The sequence below is a fragment of the Sebastes fasciatus genome, chromosome 15, assembly GCF_043250625.1.
Source record: "Sebastes fasciatus isolate fSebFas1 chromosome 15, fSebFas1.pri, whole genome shotgun sequence".
In the NCBI taxonomy this organism is placed as follows: domain Eukaryota; kingdom Metazoa; phylum Chordata; class Actinopteri; order Perciformes; family Sebastidae; genus Sebastes; species Sebastes fasciatus.
In genome coordinates, this window is record NC_133809.1 from 1,185,674 (window position 1) to 1,191,673 (window position 6,000).

Here is a 6,000-nt window from a genome sequence, read left to right on the forward strand (position 1 = left end):
GACAACAGGAGAGGAGACAAGAGGAGAGGAGACAAGGAGAGAAGACAAGAGGAGAGGAGACAAGATGAGAGGAGATAAGAGGAGACAACAGGAGAGGAGACAACAGGAGAGGAGACAAGAGGAGAGGAGATAAGAGGAGGAGACAAGAGGAGAGGAGACAAGATGAGAGGAGACAAGGAGAGGAGACAAGATGGGAGGAGACAACAGGAGAGGAGACAAGAGGAGAGGAGACAAGGAGAGAAGACAAGATGAGAGGAGACAACAGGAAAGGAGACAAGATGAGAGGAGAGGAAACAAGAGGAGAGGAGACAAGACAAAAGGAAACAAAATTAAAGGAAACAAGAGGAGGATACAAGAGGAGAGGAATCAAGGACAGAGGAAAGAAGGATAGAGGAAACAAGGAGAGGGAACAAGAGGATAGGAAAGGAAACAAGGAGAGAGGAAACAAGAACAGAGGAGAGGAAACAAGGAGAGAGGAAACAAGAGAAGAGGAAAGGAAACAAGGAGAGAGGAAACATGAATAGAGGAGAAGAAACAAGGAGATGGGGAACAAGAGCAGAGGAGAGGAAACAAGAGGATAGGAAAGGAAACAAGGAGAGAGGAGACAGGAGACAGGAGAGAGGTTCTATCCGTCCAGAGGTCGAGGAGGTTTCTCTGAGCTCATGTTGGTCCTCCACCGACTCAGAGTCTCTTGTTACAAAACCAACGAAGAAGAAAAGCTGTGAAAATATTCAGATCAGTTCGTGACAGGAAGTAGAAGACGTCTTTATTTTCATTTCATTAAACTGCATTTCACCCTGAATACCTGTCAGAGGCGTAAAGACGTAAAGACATAAAGACGTAAAGACGTAAAGACGTGAGGACAAATTAAAGGAAAACAAACAATTTAAAAACCTAACTAAAGATCTGACCACACTTTCCCAGTTAACCCGAGTATTAAGGTTTTAAGTGCAAAAAACAAATGCATAAATAAATTCATACATTTAAAAATAAATATTAAATAAATAAAAATAAATGTAAAAACAAATAAATAAATAAAAAATAAATGCAAAAATACACAAAGGAATGCATCCATTTAAAAATAAATATAAAATAAATTATAAATGCAAAAACAAATACATAAATGTATAAATATAAATAAATGCAAAAATAAATAAATTAATTAATTAATTAAAACGTTGACCGGAAAAGTAAATTTATGTCACATCTTTTTCGATTAATTAATGGCTACATTTACTTATAATATTATTTTTGCTGCATTTAATGGCATATTTATTTATCAAGTCATTTATTGATTTATTTTTTATTTTGGCAGGTTCCGTCCTCCATATCTGGGGGAATTTAGACTCATGATGTCAATATTATTATTTCTTTCTTATCTTTTGGTAGTTAACACAACATCAGGTCTGTTACCAGCAGCCAATAAAGCCGATTAAACTCTAGAACATACTCTCATAATACTTCCCCTTTTTTCTCCGAGAGGTCTGGCTCAAATTATTTCACGCTCACAATTGAAAACGTGCACAAAAACACGTCAGACCTTTAATCTAATTCTCTGTGACTTTAACCCGAGGAAGACCTTTTTTACATAACGTTACTATGGTTACGGTTCGTTAAACGTGAACACCGGTCCAGTTAAAGAGTTTTAAAACGGTCGATCTGCAGGTTTAACCGGCTGGAATGAGAACATCTCAGTCTGAATGTTTCCTCTCATCCAGCAGAGAAAACCTGAACTCCCACGTTGATCAGCTCTGCTGACGGTCACGAGGGAAACCTGGAATAATGTGTGTGCGTGTGTGCGAGCGTGTGCGTGTGCGTGTGCGTGCGTGTGTGCAGGTGCAGGTACGAGTGTGTAAAGAGTCCTAAATGAACACTTGTCTATGTAAAAGCATCATCATTTCTAAGAACTCAGCAGGAGGAAATCGTCCATCCTGAACCTCCACGATTACGATCATGAGAGAAACTCCCCCTCACATCCTCTGAACACACAAACTGACCGCAATCAGTTAAACTCGGCGCTCTCACGCTCGAGTTTGCTGTAAACAAAACAATGTTGAAGCTTCAAAATCTTGTCATGAACATGTTATATTCTACTTTACACCGTTTCACTCTTCAAACTTTCTCTCTTTAACATTAAATATTTGTTATTAATTATGATTGGTGCAATATAAGGGACTTTATTATGTTTACACAGATTTGTACTAAATGAATGGATCATTTTATGGATTTCATTCAGATACAAATTTAGGAGTTCACCCCCAAATTTAGGGTTAATTAATGGATAAATTAATAGATTATAATATCCTACATGATTTCCTTTTTACAGTTTGTTTTTATCCTATAAATCTATTACCCTTTAAAGGTCGACTCCATCTGTGTTATTTTCCAGGTTTTACAAAAGGAGACGCCCGCTCAGACGTCAGCAGAAACCGGTGACGTAGGTCACAGCACTGATGTACGGAAAACGGATTTTCGACGCCTAAAAAGTTTAAGTGTACGCTATATTTAGAATATTTTCACCTCTCCACCTCGCCGTCAGACAGCCCTTTCTGACGGGGGACTGAAGCCGTTATATCGCTCTCTTCAAAGCCACCAGACTCCATTCACAAAAACACAAATTTAACCTCTCAGAACAGGGGAGTTGCATCGGGTTAAACCAGAGGTCAGCATCCTGCGTCTCTTCAGCTCCTCTCCAGCGGCTCCCTGTGGAGCTTTAAACATGGAAATGACTAACTGTTCTTTGTTAACATTTTATTTTTATTTTTAATTGCTGTAGGTCTATGGTACGACGGTATGACGGAGTATTAGGGCCACATTGAGGAAAAAAATATATATAAAATAAATTTACGAGAAAAAAAAGTCGGATTGTTACGAGAATAATTTCAGAAGTTTACGAGAAAAGAAGTCATTTTATAAAGTAGTAATTTTACGTGTTATTTTCTTTTTTATCGTAATATTCTGACTTTATTGTGTAAATCTCAGATGTGTTTTCCCTCAATGTGGCCCTAATACTCCGTAGTACATTGTCTCTTTGGCCCTCACTGCATCAGACTGATATACTATATACTGAGACTATAAACTGTGTTACCTTCATCACAAAGATCACATGTGTTGCGGCTCCAGACAGATTTTTTCTTTAGATAGTAAAGGATGCTGACCCCTGGGGTTAAAGGTTAAAGTTCATGATCTTTGTATTTTCTTTCCCTTTCCTTCCCTTCCTCTCCTCCTATTATCCCTCTCTCCTCTTCATCACCTCCTCTACTTGTTTCCCCTCCTCCTCCTCCTCCTCCTCCTCCTCCTCATTATTTCAGCTCCCGGGTCAATAAGTCAACATAACAGAGTCGACATCAGTGACAGCGAGCTGGGATTAGCCCGGAGGGCGGGTGGTCTCTGCAGTAGAAACAATGGAAACAGAAACACGTGGGCTTCATCGTGCCGTCACACCGAGCTCACCTCCAGCAAATATCTCAAGACTACAAATGTGAGTCCGTCACGTTTTCCATCAGAGAACAAAGTTCTGGTGCTTCAACATCACCTGACTCCGTCGTTTGAGCTCTCAATGTTATTATTAGTATTTTGTTCTCTGAAATTAAAATATGAATCATTTCTGCCCTCAAGGATCCATTCCCTCAAGGTATAAGTGTTGAGTTTTCTCCTTTAACAGACTGAGTACAATACGGTTTATAGATGTGAAATTATACTATATATATATATATGGACCCCCAGCCCTCTGCTGTTATACTAGACACATCTGATACAATGACCAGATTTAAATCAATCACATCCGCATAAAGAACAATAACAACAGTTTGTCTCCAGTTTATATGTAGCACAAATAAACTGAGGATCATAAAGTACACACAAATTAAAAACATGAACAGGTTGTTTTAAGATGAGAAAATAAAGATGTCCTGAAGCAACTGAAGAGGTAATAGATCTCAGAAGAAGAGGAAGATGATTCCAGTCTGATGGAGCTTCGTATTGAAATGACCTGCATCCGACTTCTTTGAATTCTTGGGACAAAGAAAAAGGGATGTTGCATTTATGTCTGAGTGGATATGAAGATCTACATGGAACCATAAACTGTTTCAAATAGGAAGGACAATTAAAATAAACACATTTGAAAATAAACTGAAGCCAGTGAAATTGCCTTCTAGATTTCAGCTGCAACCAATTAAGTGATTCATACATGGAACAATGATGAGTTCTATAAGGACACCTCAAGACTAATCTACAAAGAGAATTATACACAACATTAAGGGGCCTAAGATAGTGTCAGAGGTGTTTTGATAGACAATATCAGCATAATCAATAATAGGTAGTATCAACTGTGAAATTATTCTTTTTCTGCCTTCAAAAGTAAAACAATGAATTGAGCGATAAAGTGAACTCAGACAACCATATGTTCGTTTTATAATAAAATCAATATGGGGCTTGAAGGAGAGTTCATGGTCAATCCAAAGTCCAAGATATTTGAATGAATCAACTTTCTCAAGGGGTGACCCATCAACAAAATTAATATGCAAATCCAAGTAATGTGAAGGATTATGTCGCGTACCAAACACCATGCTGCAGGACTTCTGTTTATTCAATGCAAGTTTGTGGTTATGAAACCAGTTTTGGACCAAATTAAAATCGAACTGTAAAGAATTCAGAATTTGTAATATATCAGAGTTTGAAATGTAAATAACAGTGTCATCAGCATAAAGATAAACAAGACAATTTGAGCATATTTGAGGTAGGTCGTTGATAAAGATTGAAAAAATAAGTGGTCCCAAGGCGGAACCTTGTGGAAAACCCTTTTCGACAATTAAATAGTCCGACTGAGAACCTTGAATGACAACACACTGACGTCTATTATGAAGATGGGCATTAAACCAGAGGACAGCATTTTGATTTAAACCAATAGAATAGAGCTCTCATTTCCTGGAGACTTGCCTTAACCCTAACTGTAACTGCTACTAATCCTAATCCTTACCTTTACCATAACCATAACCATAACCTAGACCAGGGGTCAGCAACCTGCAGCTCTTCAGCTCCTCTCCAGTGGCTCTCTGTGGATCTTTAAACATGGAAATGAATAACTGTTTTTTTGTTTACATTTTCATTTTTATTTATCATTGTTGTAGGTCTACGGTACGACGGTACGACGGAGTATTAGGGCCACATTGAGGGAAAAAAATTAATTTGAGATTTAGAGAATAAAGTCATAATATGAGAATAAAATCAGAAGTTTACGAGAAAAAAAAGTCATAGTATTATGAGAATAAAGTCATAATATGATAAAGTAGTAATTTGACGTATTATGTTCTTTTTTCTCGTAAAGTTAGGACTTTTTTTCGTGTAATATTCTGACTTTATTCTGTAAATCTCAGATGTTTTTTCTCTCAATGTGGCCCTACTACTCCGTAGTTGTCTCTTTGGCCCTCACTGCTTTAGACTTATATACTATATACTTAGACTATAAACTGCTCATATGTTTTGCGGCTCCAGACCGATTTTTGGCTCTTTAGATAGTAAAGGTTGCTGACCCCTGGTCTAACCCTAAACCAAGTCCTCACCCTATAATATAATGATTAACGTTACGGGGACGTGTCCCCATTTTGGAAGGCGAGTCCCCACAACGTGACTGTGTAAACAAGTTTATGTCCCCACAATGTACGTAACACACACCCACACCCACCCACAAACACCTCATCCATCACTTTATAGGCAGCTTGGCACAGTGTGGCTCAGCTCAGCTCTGCTGCCATGTTCCTCCAACACAACCAAAAACAAAGAGATCAGTCTGAGGATTATGGCACCATGGCATTTTAAGCTGTGCGTGTGTGTGTGTGTGTGTGTGTGTGCGTATGTGTGTGTGTGTGTGCGTGTGTGCGTATGTGTGTGTGTCGTGCCACCATGTCGTCCTGCTCCTCCTCAGAGTTGAGAAACTTTCCAGTCTGCAGGAAAAACCAGCTGATGAGAGTTAAATGAGGCAACAGTTGAAGAGAGCGAGAG